Raw genomic sequence first — 17780 nt, forward strand, 5'->3', positions numbered from 1 at the left:
CCTCTGTGAGCTGCTGGCAAAACAAGGAGTTTAGCAGATGTGTAGGAGCCTGTTTCCACCGCTTGCGTGCAAATCTCCTGCATCAGCAGGAGAATCAAAGTCATGCGAAAACACCATGATATCATCCAAAGACATAGCCAGAATTATGTTGTTGTGCAASTTGGCCTTAGTTACAGAACAATTTCTGTGACAACACAGGAACCCYGAGATGCTGGTACTGAGGCAGATCCCTCAAACACATGAAACTTCAGGATCGCCTGAAGGGAGGTCTCCACATGGTCTTATCCCTTCGTGTATTTTTTCCTGCCAGATGACAAGCTGAACAGATWTATCTCTGACCCACAACATGGTGTTTCAGCACTAACATTAACTATTTTGTACCTAGGGCACAAAAACGCAGCCTCAACTGCACTGAAACCTTTCTCATCATTGACAGCCAAATCATCTATAAAGCTCAGGGAGCAAGACACAACACCAKATTGTGCATCATCTCAGTGCACGGCACCAGAGCAATTACAAAGCAGCTAATGGAATTAGATTGACAGAGACACGAAACATTTACAAAGTGAGACCAACAGGATTTTTTTTTTTTCTTAAAAACACAGCTTAACAGAAACGTAAAACACTAGTGTTTACAGCACACCAGCCATTTGCAGCGTGGTGCCTCTGGTGAATTACTGCTTTGTGRGCTTTGATCTCAGCAGCCGTGAAGCTACAGGAGCCCTGCTGCCGTCTCCCAAATTAGGCTTATGCAGATACCTGGGAAGCCAGCACGTYGCTCCCAGCACAGCAACCTGTAGAGCTATATACATATTTCTACTATTTGAAATGCTCATACAGAGGACAGTTAGTTATATACTGTATTATACCATACTCATAAGTATGGTATTATAATACTCATGAGTATTATACTCATGAGTATTATACCATACTCATTTTTCTCCAATGGATTACATATTCAGAACGAGAGGGGGGAGAGGAAGAAAAAGTTGTGCTATCAGGGTAAATGCTAAGCTAGACCAAGAAGAGAGGCAGTGTATGTTTAAGCCATTTTATGAAAATGAAATATTCATCACTTTTATACTACATGGAGTGAGGTAAGCCATTGTGCAGGCAAAAGAAACAGGCTTTGGGGTGAATATGATAGAGAAAATGAATTCACCAAAAGCAGCTTGACACATGTTTAATAGCACATGGGTTTGGGGGGAATAATTGCATTAGAAGATGACAACAGCAACTGTTTGGGCTCTCAAGCAACAGGAGTGCATCAGTTCATGCGGTAACTCAATGCAAAGGTCAGTGGAGATCCTGTAACCAACAGGAGGGCAGTGACAAGACAGTCAAACATGGGGAGAACCAGCAGCAGGGAGCGCTGGAGCAGGAGCATGAGAACTGGCTCTGTAATTACCCGAGTATCAACAGTGAGCAACAGGCAAGCTTAGCAACATTAACAGGCTGATGGCTGCCAACTGTTTAAAGGTGGAAAGTGCTGTTTATCAGCATGAAAAAGTGAAGTGGTGGTGGTGGCAGCACTGGTCTCAGCAGCTTGCTCTTTCCATTAATATATATCAGCAAAGGAATGAAATTCCTGTCAATATCTATTACATATCTCCAGGGGTGCTGCCTGCTCTTCAGCACTGGTTGCATGCTCTTATCCTCATAAAGCTCCTGCAAATGGTCACCCTGGCTCTTCCATCTCCCACGAAAATAAATTAGAAAAATAATTACTTGCAATAATCTATCTAGAGCCAGGAGCAGCTGGATTGGGTGAGTAATCCCAGAGATCTTGTTACACATTCACATCATTCACAATACATTAATCTTGCTGCCAGTAAAAGTAATTGCTTAAGAATTAACTTGGGAATTTATGAAGGCACCTTCATGTAAATGAAAGCTCTGTCACTTAGTGAGCATTACAAAAGATACAGGAACTGAAGGGACATTCGGATTAAATATGAAAATAGTGTTGGATCCTAGGGGGATGAAAGTGCCATAAGTAAAGAAGAGATCTAAATACTACGTGCTACTGCAATTTATAAACCAAGTAGTTGTCTCTCCTCAACACTAATTACTAATGAATACCCAAATCTCTCAGATGTTTTGAAGAAAATACATAAAATCATAGGGTTTCACCTTCAGATAAGTTATATATGCAGCCCCAGTTGACTGTTGCTGAAACAGTTTATCAGGCAGAGATACCTCAAGAGCAGAACAGCTGAGCCTATCTTTCTAAAGAGGARGATAATACATGGCTACACATACCATAATAAAAAATGTAATTTAGTTGGGTTTAACAGCTGTCTGAAGTGTTGGAAAGTTCGCTATGCCTCATATACTGCATAGTTTTCACTTCAGCTTTGCTGCCATCCTGGTGCCATGCCGCCAAACCTGGTGTGTGGCGTTGATGCTTAAAAGGAACTGAACTTGCATCATCACAGCTAATTATCCCTGTCACAGCCACCAGCGTTTTGCACTGTGGTACCCCTTGGTCTTYTACTAAAAAGTAAAAGTGTTAGAAATATTTCAGGCACAATTTACAAACCTTTAGTCTAGGAGACAAGAGAAGGAAAACTAATTAACATGCGGTCAGCCACATCCTCATCTGTTTGCTCAGAGGCACTTGAGGCCTGATTTCCAGGGAACACGGGTCAGACTGGCAGGTGGTTGTCTATAAAAGCAGGCTACAAGGCAGAGGTGGAAAGTTGTCCACAGGGAACAGAAAGAAGCTGCTATCACCAATGTTTAAGTAATACAGAGCTCCCACTGGGGAGCCGGGAACCACCCTGGGCAAGATGAGAACTATAGAGCACTGTAGAAAACAGGAGAATCTTAACTTGAAGGGAAGTTTTGAAAACTAGGAAGATAAAAGGGAAGGGGGGGGGGAAAGACCCCCCTCTCCCCCCACACAACCCCTACATAGTTGACCCCAGACATATAGCCATACCCTGAACAAGTTTCTAGGCCTGTTTTCCATATGGATGAGGCCACTGCAGACCCTTAAGACAGGAGCTAGAGGGCAGGAGCTAGAGGGCAGCTCCTGCCGGGCAGCACAGAATTAAGGAGAGTCTGGGGATGGATTTCCTGTAGGATATGAAGAAACTCAGAAATTTCTGATTACATTCATTCTTCTAATTTTGGCAATACTCTGTTTTTCAGCAGAACAGATGCTGAAAGATGCTGCAAATCAGTTACCATAACAGCCTCCAAAACATCTCAAGTCATTTGGGAAATCTTCYGGGAAGAGGCTGGCAGAAAAGTGCAAGAACTGCTGCTGGGACAATTAGAGAAACTGAGCACTAATCAAGAAAGAGTTTGCTCCTATTTTTAGAATATTGAAAAATCTCCCAGACATTAGAAGTGAAGACTGGTTCATTAAAATACAGAGCTGAGTGATAAAAAAAAATCCATAAAACATTGCTAATGAACATTACTGGAGAGTTTCCTATTTACCAATTGTGAAATCAGAGCTGGATTTTAGTTTGCAAGAACTACCTGTCTTACTTTCCTTCATTATGCACAATTTTGACATTCCACAATGATATTATGAAATTCAAACATTCATGTCAGCGATTACAAAAAATATAATTTGTACTAACTGGATGAGAGCTGCAGACACTTTAGTAATATTTGATGCTATTTATGATATATATGTRTAGGAATCTGAAATGGCAACCAAAGGTCTGGTTTTGGTACCTTTCCTCAGTTAACAATGTGCATTTGTTTTGTTATAGGTCATGATTTATTTTGGTTGTCAAATGATGTTATCTGCTTTGACTCACGGAGTTCATTCCTGTTCTCGTGTTCATTCAACACGTGCTGAAATCCTCACAAAGAGGAGGTCAGCGCCTCTACTGTACTTCCCAAACACATTTCTCTTTTATCCATCTTCTAAGCCAAGCTTTTTGTTACTTAGTAATTTCAGCACTACAAAGCAATTCCCTCTGTCAATAACCTCCCAGACGGCAGCTCAGACGCACAATTAGAGCAGGGTGGCATATGCTGCCATGCATTAGCAGAGCTGCTTTAATGACCCTGTACACATTCTTAAGCCAGAACAAATGGGGGGCAATTTAGACTTGGCTTAGCATGAAAGGCAGAGGAGGGGGGTAACCTGCTCGCAAGAAAGCGCCCCGACAGCCGCAGCCATTGAGCCAAGGTTGCGCGGCCGCGTCTGGCTCCGGAGTCTCAGCCAAACCATCTCCCTCTTCATCACTGCATAAGCCTTCCCGCTATGGCTATTCCCAGCTTAGCTAAACCGTCCCTACGGAGCTCACAGATTGCTTCCATGTTTGCTTCTATAGCCCCATCAAAGTCTATATGYGCCAGAACATTTTGCTGCAGGCACTGCACAACCATAAAGAGGCAACAGATTCAGACACCACAAACTACATTTTTCTTTGCCTTCCCCCCCTCCCTTTTAATTGATGCATCAATTTTATTGGTAGAKAAAATAATTTTTCATCAACTTTTTGCCTCTTTTCTTCCAACACTTAATTTTACCCCTGAAAAAGGAATCTGAAAGACAAATACTTCCTCTTTTCCCAGGAGTCCAGTCTTCAATTCCCCCATAGAACCAAGCCACAAAAGGTCTACAAGATAAATACTGAATCCACCGATACTTCCAAAGCAGCAGCAAAGCTACTAGCAAATTAATAGTTCAATTCTAGCATTCGGCAAAGAGAAGGCTTCTTAAACATCCTTTCTAGCTTAATGATTAATGACATTTCATAGGAATTGAACTCTTAAATCATCTATATCATGGTTGGAAGGATCATTTATACTTGCTTATCCTCAATAAGTGTTTGTTTATCATTGTTAAAAAMCTTCAAAAGTACAAAAACCACTAGCATTTTATATGATCTCTTTGGCCTCACAAGCAAAGCTTCTTACAAAGGTACTGTTACAAGTCAAACTCTAACGTTAAGAAAAACTTTAATACCTGTAGGTATTAAGTACTAGMAGGTATACTACTGTAGGTAGCATTTCTTTTCCATAGAGGACTTTCCTTTCTGCCATTAGGAGCCATATTATCTGCCTAGCTTTCCCAGACCATATAGTCACTGTTGCTTCCATTTGCACAGATGTTTTATAGATTTCTGATCTCACTTGATCCTCTCCTTTAGCCCATCACCACCTGGCTGTTATCTCATACATTCCTTAACATCCTTGAATGGTTTCACTCAGTTATGCCACAAACTGGTGCTGCTTAAGGTCCCAGATAACAAAACTGGTCACACTTGTTCACAGATGAACTTTTCCCACAGTAACTCTCAGGATCCAGGAAATTCTTTATATTTCAGATAGATTTTTTTCAACCATTCATATGCTTACAGATATTGTAGGCTGTTTCAAATAGACAAGAGTTCTTAAGTTTTGAATTATAAAGATAACAATTTTTATCTGTAAGACATATCTCAGTATTTCTATGGCTCTGTATTGTCAGGACTCATTTCTTTACCTAGTTAGTATTATAATCCCCTACATATACTGCTATCTGCATTTTACAGAGGCATGGAGAGAATGCACGGGTAGCTAAAGGTCAGTTAGGCAGCAGGGATTTGAATCCCAGTTAATTCCTTCCTCCAAGAACATCCTTCCCATCCTCCAAGACAGCCATGATAGTGAAGGGGGATGAGGCATCCAAATCCTTTAAGCAGCTTTCAAGATCTCCTCCTCAAAGTCTTAGAGACATTTCTTCACAATCCTGTTAAATCACTCTTAAACCCACAAGTTTTATCTGGGTTCCATAAAAGATAGATCAGGGCTTAATTTGCAAGCAAATATATTTTACCTGGAAAAGATCTGTAGTAATAGCAAGTTTTCCACATGTATTATATGGACCTATAATTTCAACAGTTGGTGTAATAACAACGCACAGCCTTTCACAAAACATTGTGAATCAAATACGCAGGAGGAAGTCTTGGCACCGCCTCTGCTAAAAACCTAACCTATAACTCATAACTTTTCCTTAAATGAAATCTTACGGATAAGTGTTTCACAATATAAGCATTCCCCTAAAATCCTCTGGAGAATCAGTAAGGCTCATTATTACTGCCATTATCTGTAGCTTGAAACCTCCGAAGTTTCAGGAACATCTATACTGTTGGATTAACTAAGGCATAGAGAAGCAGTTTATATAAAACTAAGTCAATGGAAGACTCTTAAGYGACTTTTTGATGACCTAATGGCTGTAAAAGCCATTAGTCCTCCCTCCCTTCCCAGCAGTAAATTATTTCTCAAAGGGTAAAAGTTAATTTTAAGCTACCACGTCCCTGACAAGGGTAAAATCCTTGATGTGACCTCTTCAATTTGCCTATCTGGACCATGAGTGACTTGYGTATCGAGGAAGCCTTTAAGGAATAGGAATCCACAGAAGGTCAAGACCCAACTGACATATATTTCCCTTCAGCCAATAGATAAGGGAGAGCAAGTTTTCCCAACACAGACTTAAGAGYGAGTCCTTTAACATTTAGCCTTCCTATCAAAACCAACTGCAATTTATAGTTGGGACACACAGATCAAAGCAGAGTTCACCCTATTCAAAAGGGCTTTAAGCAGCCTCAGAAAAGAAATATTTCTTGGAAGGTGCTTGTTTCTTTCAGACAATTGTCATCAATACAGAAAGCCGTGGAGAAAAAAAAATGATCATAGTACGCAGTATTTCACTAGGAAAAGTATTGTTTGATGCCTTAATTAGAGCTTCAACCAGTTAAGGATCACATGGAATACACTTCTGAAAAATATGTCTAAAAGTGAACAAGTTGTGAAAATATTAAAGTATTTTTAGCACCTCCCATACTTTTATTTATTTAAAAAATGGTTCCTGAACTTGCATGCCTGAGAAAACAGAACTTCGTTTTTTTCAACAGACATGTTTTGATTTTGAAAAATGTCACCAGGAAGAATAAATAATAGCAAGCAGAAGGCTTTCTTCATAACATTTTTCTTTATAATATTACCTAACTGTTCTTTTCTGGGTGGCCCCAAGCCTTAATAAATATGCACCTTTTGACATTTAAAGAATAACCCTTTTGTTCTTCCAAACTTAAATTGAAGCTTTAAAGAAAACTCTACATCAGCTCTCTTCCTTGAGCTCTTTGCTATGATTCAACCGAAAACAGGATCAAAAAACCAGCCTGCTCCAGGTCCTTTACCAGCAGCACCACCAGGCAGTCCGCATGGCCAAGGCGCCTGGCAGGACTACGTGTAGTCCTCTGTTATTCCAGGCACGCCAGGTGAAGCCTTGGACGAGCAGCTCTCGGCACTACCCACCTCCGGTGACTCCAGAGCTATGTACCAACCTCACCATGGCAAACTTTATCACTAATCCAAGGAGAAACTGGCTCAAATTCTATCCTCACCAAAGAGACGGGTCTTCTGTACAGCTAATACACGCCCTGATCTTTCAGGATAATTACAAACATGCTGGAAACCACTTTCTTTGAAGTGTTAACAACTTCACAATATATTAATTATTTGCCATTGTTAACCTTATTATTTGAGGGTAAAGGATAATTTAAGCAAGAAAAAAAAAAAGACAGGAGAGAAAGGGGCACAGAAAGACAGCAGCCAAGGGACAGACTGCTTTASAAATCTTAAACATACTGATCACAAACTAACACGGGATCTGATTATAATAAGACCAGTTTTACTACCGAAGTAAAAGTAAGTACCCGAGTATTGACGAACTGCCATTGTACCAGCTGCAGATTGTATTTGCTAAAATAGCTTGTCAAATGTAAACATTTAAAATCCACTTTTGAATCAACAACTGAACTATGAACATGCTTATTCTTATCTCAGTCATAATGCATTGTAACTTTGAAAGAAGCTTGTTGTACTATTGGAATTTTGATAAAAATAAAGAAACTGCATTAAAGTGGTTGGTGTACTTATTCCCTCTGGCAATCAGCGCATCCCACTTTTGCCTTGAAATCCCTTTAGCTGGCTATCAACATGGTTTCTTTCTAACCAAAAATGATTGCACCTTTTCTGAGGGGCAATTACTTTTTTCTCCTTCTCAGACCATGTTTAAATAAGCTATTGATTTTATTTTCAAGGTAATTTAAGGTGGGAATAAAGTTCTTCTGTGATAACTACTAACTTAATGTGCTCCATGTAAATGAATATTATGGTTTCAATTTGTTATTTTTGTCCTCAAAAATCAACCAAGCAGCAACTAGTACTCATGTGGTTGGATTTGAGGACTAAATGTTGTGTGAAACAATAAGTAACATTAATAATTTAGTGAAGTGCTACCTCAGGCTAAATAATTACAAGAGATGGGGCCTAACACCAGAGCCATACCAGAAAGCTTGTCATTAAATTACACCCTAAAGGAGTGACAACTGGGGGGCTGCACAGGCAAAAGTCTCTAAAATTTTAGAGAGGTCACACTTTTGTTACACAAGACTCTTTCCTGCTTCAGGTGGTATCTAAGGGACTCCACCTGAATGACATGGAAATGCTAACCTCTGCTTCTTCTACTATGTTAATTGTGAAAAAGGAGACATCTAACTTTGAGACCATCAGAGAAATGGAAAAATAGTGGGGTATTAAATGGACACAAAATACATTTTCCCTTCATTAACAACAACAACACAAATATTTACTGTACAGGCCCCTGCCTCATTTCCTCTAAATAAGAAAACCTCTCTATATATCCTTAAAACTAGTTGTTTTCCTATTCTGCGTTGCATAGATTTTGTGGAGAGCGATCTCACCATCATTGTACCTCTACCCCATTTGTGAAGAAGACTAAAAGGATCCTTCAGGGCTGAAATGCGAGCAAATTTGTGTTTAGGTGCGCCAGCCCCTCGCACTTCAGGAGAAACACTTTTTCCTCCCAAAGTTTCCTCCCATTTTAGGGGACAGAAAAAGCAATGGAATTTTATAATCATACATTAAAATTTGAGAAATGTTTCATCACTAGCTTTGCATTAAAAAAATAAAAAAAAAAGCCTTCATTAAGGTCACTGACATTTAATGAATTATGAAGTGGTTCTTTCAGAGCTTCCCAATCTGGTTATCTTACCAGCCTCATTAGGATTTTTTTCATCTAGAATACCAACCCTTTGATAATATCTACTTAGTCTGCTTTCCATCTGACAGCTGTCACATAGCAATGAGTGGAACATTCTAAGATTTTTACTGCTGAGGATTTTCTTTGCATCATTATATTTTATGCTCTGCAAACCTTACGCCCAGTGCAATATTTAAGAGACGCCCTTGGCCAGTGTGGTCATAATAAGCGTAGCATGAAAGAGCTAACCTAATTATTGCAGTGGTTTTGAAGACCAGACCTTGTGTATAGCACCATTTACTGATCGTCATAAGACRGAAAACTGGAAGAGTTCATTTTTTGCATACTAAGCAGCCAACAGGCTGTGGTTAGTGACACAGTATCTTTATTAATAGTTTGATTTATTAATTGTCATTTATATATATAAAAGTTACACATTAATATGTCAGAATATAGATAGTAACTGATTCATAATACATTGCAAGTGCATTAAACATTTTCTTTATCTACCAAATAAGACCTTATCCACTACCAAAYTGTACTTTTATATACTCCATCACGCAATCCCCATATGACATAGCATATAGATAACACTGTATTTGTGTTTATTGAAGCACTATTGCATYGATAACACTATGCAATAGGGCTTCAAGAAAGCAACCACAAATAAACAGAAAGCACAGCCACCARAAGCTATGCTGCCATTTTCTTCAAATGCCTATCACCAAGTGTTCCCTATAATTTCATGAATTCCATCAATATCAGTATCTTTAAAGGACATACTAATAAACAGGCATTGCTTATGCTCACACACCCAAAATCCACACTTCCAGAGTTACAGCACAGCCACTCTAAGTCCAAATAAGCTCACAACAAAATTGTACAAATTACACACCTCTGCATTACTTTTTACAGCTGATTTGCAGAATAAAGAGTTGAAAAACATCATCAGACCTCTGAGAAAGCAAGAGGAAGCACTCTGAGCTTGGAAGGAAAGGGGGAAGCAAATGAAGACAGCTGTGGGTCCTGGTTGGCTTCCAGGGCATAGATTTCTAGAGGTGACAAGGGGTCATTTTTAAATGCAGCTTGCTGGGACTTGTGAAGCAAGAAACAAAGGAGCTGGCTGGTGTTCACCTGGCATGGAATTGGCTAATGCTGCATGGAATTGAAAGTGCAGCTACTTCAAATAAATAAATTCAAATGATAAATTAGGTATTAATGAGCGAGAGCGGGCAATACTTTTAAAATGCTCCATTTTGAAGGGAAAACTTTCAGAAGTGTTTGGCAACCCTTTGTTTCATTGAAGTAGGGCTGCAATTCRGCTGAAATGAAACCACCCAACCACTTCTGAGCATTTCAGACTGAATTTCTTGAAATCAGGTTTTTCCTGTTTACTATTAAATAGTATTGACAGAGTTCTAACACTAGTAGCATAATCCTCATAATTTTCTGGAACTTTTTACATATCTTGATGGTTCTCTGGCACACAAATATGTATTCTTTCATTTAGCACTTGTACAGATTTTAAATAAATTACTATTTATAGAGTATTTAAACAACTACAGAGCAATAGGTGGGGAAAATCCACAGATTTCATTGATTATTTGACAACAGAATGTACTGACTGTGTAGTATCCTAGATTAAATTACCATTATGCTGAGCATGAAGCAGTCCTGAATAAATAACTGAATCACAGTCATCCTTAGCCAGGAGACCTGCAAAGACTTAAAGTCATCACAAAGGGAACTAACAAAATCAGGAAGTCCTGTCCTTATCTATACCAATATCCTAATATAATTTAGTAGAGCAAAGATGCAAGCAAAGGAAAACTTGTTTAACAAACACCAAACTCCACTGGAGAAAGCCCAGGAAGGCATTTTCCGCAGTTATCCAAAACCAGAAGCTCCACCTACTGGTTCAGATTAATTATTAATCCCAACAGTGCTCCCAGAACCTGCAGTTTTAGCCCTAACACATAGAGAACTACTGCTTCCACCTTGCAATARGCAAGGATAATCTTTCACAACATTATTTTAATCCTACTCATAAAGAAAAAGCAAAGTCATATAAATATTAAGTCTATTTCCYTGAAGGACCTATAAATCTTCAATATTTACCTTGGATACAATTTTTAAATAAAGGCTTATTGGCAGCTCTACAATGCTTCCTCAAACCCCATTTTCAATTTGGCAGAAAATCAGTAACACTCACCAAAGATAAAATAGGTGTTTATCATTTAACAGCATTATTATAAACCAAAATCCCAACCAAACGCACAGCAACACAAGTTGACAAAGGGAAGAGGGTGGTTAATCCAAGTCATTAAAGTTGGTAAAACATTATTCAAAGCCAGAGGGCAAAAGCAGCAATTCAAGTAGTGTGTAAAAGGCTCTGCCAGTATCTTCTATACTCAGATGTGTGTTGTGCAATGRGCAGCCACTCTTAAATCAGTTTTCTTCCCACCCTTTGCCCACTAAAGCCAGTCAAGTGATTCATACGTGGCACTTCATGCCACTTCCCTTCCTCCTTTGCACCGCGCTCCTCTGCCCTGCACTTGACTCCCCGGCGCTGCTCCGACATGGACCCACTTTTATGGGAGCAGCGGGCGCTGCCGTCGGCTCTGCCCAYGCGGCCCTGAGCTCGGCTGCGCTCGGAGCGGCTCAGTGGGGCCGCAAATGCTGCTCCTGCTCCGACTGATACCAGGAACTTTTCTTTGGAAGCTGGCTCATAAGTGGGACTTCTCCCCCGCCGCCCCAATCACTTCCTTCCTACTCTTTTTCCCCGCACCTTTGAGTTATCTGGCCAGTTATCTTTTCATTTTATACACCATAATTTCAGTAACAATACATCTGCTCATGCCACTCAAAGTGTTAAACTGTCATTGAAAAGTCCTCACGAAATAATACAACAGAAAGGGGATCCTTTTAAATGAATTCCAGCAGACTTTCAAGCTGCATAACATCACATTTGGCATCTTTTGCTAGACATTGAATCCTCTTCCCAATACAATTCTAGCATTCCTTTTATGTTAGAAAACATATTTGCAGACTCCTTCACTCCGAGTTGAACTGTGTTCATTTTGAAGTTAATTTCAAACCTCAGATTGATAAATGCTTCTGCAATAAGTGAGTAGAAGAGCAACAAAGCTTCCAATTAAACCATGGTTATTTGGTCTTGAATTGCCAGTGAAAGAGCAAATCTCAGCACATTTCTTAAAAGAATTTGCACAAGTCACAAATATAATCAAATAAATCYGAAACTCGCTCAGCATTCATCATCTCTGTCCTTTGATGTTTTCCCACAAAGCTACACAAGTTTCACTTCTCAAAGTCTTTTCYAGCATAATGGCATCCATTCCTGATGGAGCGCCTATTTGCACTGAATTTTAAAACTTAGAATTTGTAAGAAAAGAACATATGACTTGTGTTCAATATGTCATTTGTGCTTTTTATGATTCCTATTATATACTTGGTGGATAGTTCACAAAACTCCTATAAATTTTAAATATTTGTAGAAACTGCAAATATACCCAAATATACTAGGACAGACACTTACATCAAAATAACTGCATATGTAACTTGCCCAGGCAAAATTGATATTTGATCTACAAATAAATATTCCGCTACTCTTCCAAATCAGCATACCAAATATATATTTTCATTTTTAAGACATTATTGTAGTGTATTTTTTAAAAATATATACAGGCCCATATCGCATATTCAGCGCCAGAATTATATCATACATTGTGTACTCAACAGCATACTGGTCATTGGGAACACTGGAGTTCAGTAAATTCTAGACACATCCCCGACATACCTTTCCTCTTTCAAGAAGGACAGACATGAAGAAATTAGCTTGTTTCCCTAAAGTTYGTTACCTTATTTGCCAAAGACCACCAAACAGTTACAATCATCAGATGTGACCAGCTTGGGTCAAATCGATTTGAACCTATAACCTCATATGAGCAACTCCTTATCTCATTTCCAAACCTCTTGACCCATTTACCAGGATTTTTTTTTTTTTTTAAATCCAAATAGATGATCTGTTGCTAGTATTAATCCAAAAATTCAATCTATCCCTTTTCATTTTCATTTCATCCCAATAAAACATCTCTACAAAGAAAATAATAGACTTCCAGCTGTGTAATTGCAAAGAATAATAAGCAGAATATAAAAACTCAAAGATGAAATGCACAGTGAAGTTCCCCTTCTGGGTCCATGATACAACATTCTAAAACATTTTTACCATTAAAAAGTTTATCATTTATATTCTAGATGAAACTTTTTAAATGTCCCCATACATTGAAATCACCTTAAAGCTACAAAAAGGTCTTTAAATCACAAGGCAAGCAATATATAAGCAATATCAGACCATGTATGTGGAAAATGGACAGTTTTACAGTCAAACAGAAAGAGATACAGAACACAAAATTTACTTACATGTACCCATTCTTTTTTGTCCATAGTAATTTCATCCTGTTGATAAAAACAATAGATATAACTGAAGAGAATGAAGCAAATTTATAACTAGTATTCCTTCATGTTCAGTTCTTTCATGCGTTCTGCTAAGGAGGAGTCAAAATAAATAGACTCAGGCAGATGGATGAAAGATCTCAATAGAATAAAAGACAAAATAGATCTGGAATTTTCTTTTTACATGATGCAGTCATCATCATATGAAAATGCTTCATTTAGGGCCCCTTATGATTTAGCATTTAGGCTTTTAAAAAAAAAAAAATGCCACAAACATGTCACAATTCATCAAACTCAAAACCAAAGCGGATCCACCAAAACAATGGCAGGAATTTACTTAAATTTCCTCTCTAAATCCTTGCTGCTTTAGATATATATATATATATAGATAGATAGATACATATATAAAAACAGAGACACTGACCAGCAATATATGAGGTATTGAACAGTTATCATGGTAAGGACAGTTGTACCTAGTAAGGCTTGAATGATCTGCAGCACAATCAGAAACCCTAGATGACAAAATATCAAGTTAAGCCATGACTAAGCTTCCTTTTCCCCTTAATATCTCTGAACTTGAACCTGTGTGGTCTAGCCCGTAGCTACGCTCTTTGCTTTATTATATCTTAGATCTCTAATAGGAAGAATGTTTAAATCCAGCTTCTGTTATTTAACACAGAAACAGACCTTGCGGAAGAGTTTAACTCAAAACTGAGGTAAAGAGTGTATACTTCTCTGTTCTTGCAATATAAAGATCGACTGGTTAACATACAAGCATACCTGCCGTTTTACTTCATATGTCCAGTGCCACTTTCAGACTCAAGAAGAAAAATTTGCCAGTGATAGCAGTGTTCAGCACTACAACCAGAAAAGRCACCACATGCACTTTCAACCTATACCAAATGTAAGTATGAGTTCTATCCATAAATCTGCATATGCAACAGTAATTTCACAGTTACTGTAAGAGATGGTGCTCCCAGTCTCATTTTTAAATTGCCTTGTTCGAAATGAAACCATCAATCACCAGACCCCTAGCATATTTCACAAAATTATTTGATCTTTCCCATTAAAAATACAATTAAAACATGTCATTCCTCTATACACACTGTATATGTATGCACAGGCATGATCTATTGGTACAATCACAACTTTCTGACTTTAGGGAAATTGCAAAGCTTCATTAGAAAGGAAGAGACAGAGAGCTCTGGCAGCATTTAGATCTTTAGGGGGTCATTTATGCTGTAATAAATTTCATTTTTTCATCTGAAAAGTACAGTCTAAACACTGTAATAGAGTAATACAAGGTATTTATTTTACTTCATTTTTCTTCAGCTGAAATGTTAGCAAGGGAGTGTTTTTGAACTTGGCAGGCAGCCAGTCAGCCATTTCTCACTAAATAATGTGAACCCTGTCCTGCAATGTAAAGCTGTACATCTTTCCAAAAAAGTTCAGTGCTTTGCTGGACTGCAGCAAATCTTGGCTTGCAAAGCAGCTGCAGAAGGCTCCATAGCAAGCAGCTTGGCAGTAAGCTCCAAAGCACCTACAGTAGTCATAYCTGCTATGGGGGTATGACTAAAATTCATTCCATTTTAGATTAAATGACACTGGCACAAAAAAGTTTTTGCCTTTACACAGGAAGAAAATCAGAAAAAAGGCAACAGTGTGCAAGCACATGTGAGTAGCCAAAGGAACCGGCTAACTGTGACCCTTGTGCTAAGACAGTGACCACCCCTTATGTGTAAAACACATCAAAGAGAAAGTCTAACTTACAAAAACAGATAATCAGGCCTTACTTACCTCAGCGTATCAGATGGTATCACAGAAGAGGAAGATTTACAAACCCTGCCAGACTTGCTGCCCCCAAACAAGCCCATCACTGCACACACTGCTCCTCCAGCCCCACCTCACACTTAGCTTAAAGGCTGCAACGAGGCCCAGGTGTTTGGGGAGGACTACCTGCTTCGTAGGACAGAGCACAACAGAGCTAATCAATGTTTGCGAAGGCCTTCCAAGCAGRGAATAGCTTTAGAAGCTTTACCTTGCTGCCCAACACTTCCTTCTTGGTACTGAAGCCATGATCTGCTTTCCTCAGCATGCTCCGAGTAAGACAGGAAACAGCAGATTTTAGTTAGCATTTCCTACAGTTATCAATAAACATGTGAAAGCTGAAAGGTTTTATAGTTGTCTTACACAGAAAGACTCAAGTTGAAGACACATAGACAACTGCCCTAAGCTCCAGGCTTTGCAGGCCGCAGCCTCCGGTGCGCTTGCGGTGGCTCTTGCTGTTCCCCTCCCTTGGGCTGSAGTTTGTCGGCAGAGATGGGGCCGCGGGGACCCGGAACACAGCGTTTCACCTTTTATCCCCTGGTCCCTTCAGCGGCTAGCACTGGCCAGCAATATTTTGCTTTCTCAGTAATGTCATAATAACCTAAATGGCATTCTGGCAGGTTTCAGTGTTACAACTTCTGAGATTAATTTGCTTGCTTAGGTAAATTCATTGCACGGGCTAAATCTCGACTAGGCCTTGCAGCACTTGAAAGGGCACGTCCATTTTCAGAACAGTTCCTGAGTCACGACTGGCACAAAACCAAAATAAAATAACGCCCATCTTTTATCACTTTATAAAAAGTGGCAACATTCCCACAAATCTGCTTTGTCTTCATAACAATGCAGCTCCTTTCTGACTGAGGCTTTAAGGCCTGTTTCTAATTAGCTTATTCCATCTTGGGGGTTTCTTTTCCCCTGGGACCTTAGCATATTTTGCTGGGTCCCATTCTCATGTTTTTATCAGAGCGTAGCCTGCTGCAAGACCCGGAATCAATGGCCCAAATTCACTGTTTGGATTTAGAGCTGTGTTTCTGAGTCCACACTAGTATTTAATTGCTGATGCTATTAATGTAACTTGATACCTCTTCATTTGGAAAAAGTTAGTTGGCAAGCACAGGCAGATATGCTGGACTGATTAATGGATATTCTATGACATTAGAAGTTTAAGAAAGCATTTGGTTAGTGCAGCTAATGCATATCAATATTCTTAAYTCTGCAGAAGCACCAGCTTCGTACTTTACGCTTCTCTCAGCATTGTATAAAGAAAAAATATGTGAAGAAAGTTGCTGAGTAACTATATGTATTCATACCCATATAATACCTTCTTGATGGAAAAAATTTGAAAGCACCCACAAAAACCAAAATCTGTAGTGCTAACATGTCACGTGTGAATGGCAAGAGACGTTTTCAGGGCTTACGGCAGTGAGGAACATCTGCTGCACGTGGAAACCACACCAAAACGGCTTTTTAAATAGTTTTCTTGGCAATAATGTACTCTCAATGAACTCATATTTAGACATTAAGATCTTCTTCATGAAGTAAACATAAAAGCTTTTTAGGGATACAGTGCTCTTCATAGATGAAAGACTGACACACAGGCAAGTTCAACAATTTACCCTAGGTCTCATACCAATATAGCAGCAAAGATTAAAAACAGAAGAAAAMCTCTGAACTGATGGCATATTGCTGATCTGTTTGAACCTTGCTTTAATCCCATACATGAAATACATAATACCAATGATGTATGTAGGAAGAATTTTTCATGTTTCTAATTAATACAACTAAGTAATAAAAATTATAATGACCCAGGTGAAAGAATACAGATTTAAAAAAGAAAAATAGCTATCTCTGCAGTGAACATAAAATCCCTCATAGAGAAACATTATTTCAAAACTGAGGGTGTAGTTTGAACATGAGATTTGTTATCATAACAGAGGAATGAGATATCCCTTACCTAAGTAAGGGATTTTTTAGGGAAACCTAAGTAGGTTTTGGCAGAAACCTTTGGGTTCTGCCAAAACTTCTTGTATGACTGAAAGAAAAAACATTTCTCAGTGTTTCAGTGTCCAGTTGTTTGGATTGTTCCATTTTCTGCCATCCCGCTTTGACCTCGCTGTATGTCGAAAGCAGGCAAAGCATTAAAGTGAAGAGTGACTATGTATATATATCTTCATACCTAGAACAATTGTTTTAGGATGGCACTTTTGATACAATCAATAATAACATTCTTAGAGTAGTAAGGCAATGCCTCGCAGTAATGATAGAGACAATATTTCACATCATTATGATGAGGCTTGATTAGGATATGTATGGGAATAATGCACAGTTGGGAATAGCCTTGTAAGATTAATGGAAGATTCACCAGCTAATTTGTCATTATAGTAATTATAACTATATATAAACTGTTCCTTAAGAACATCTTATAATGACATATTATCCCTTCAGACTTACAGGCATT

General features: G+C 38.8%; 1 long non-coding RNA gene across 2 annotated transcripts in view; it reads right to left on the reverse strand.

The window, feature by feature from the left end:
• Nucleotides 1-15340, reverse strand: part of LOC112949672 — a 35597-nt gene extending 20257 nt beyond the window's left edge. The window contains exons 1-4 of one of the 2 annotated variants that reach the window (XR_003249849.1): nucleotides 15293-15340; nucleotides 14276-14353; nucleotides 13920-14007; nucleotides 13463-13498 (exon numbers count right to left, since the gene is read on the reverse strand). This is a non-coding gene — a long non-coding RNA (uncharacterized LOC112949672). The remainder of the gene's footprint in view (nucleotides 1-13462; nucleotides 13499-13919; nucleotides 14008-14275; nucleotides 14354-15292) is intronic. The other variant, XR_003249848.1, reaches the window with a different exon arrangement.
• Between the last annotated feature and the right edge of the window lie 2440 nt (nucleotides 15341-17780).

The sequence above is a fragment of the Nothoprocta perdicaria genome, unplaced genomic scaffold (genome assembly GCF_003342845.1).
Source record: "Nothoprocta perdicaria isolate Ctin4 unplaced genomic scaffold, notPer1 scaffold_3, whole genome shotgun sequence".
In the NCBI taxonomy this organism is placed as follows: Eukaryota; Metazoa; Chordata; class Aves; order Tinamiformes; family Tinamidae; genus Nothoprocta; species Nothoprocta perdicaria.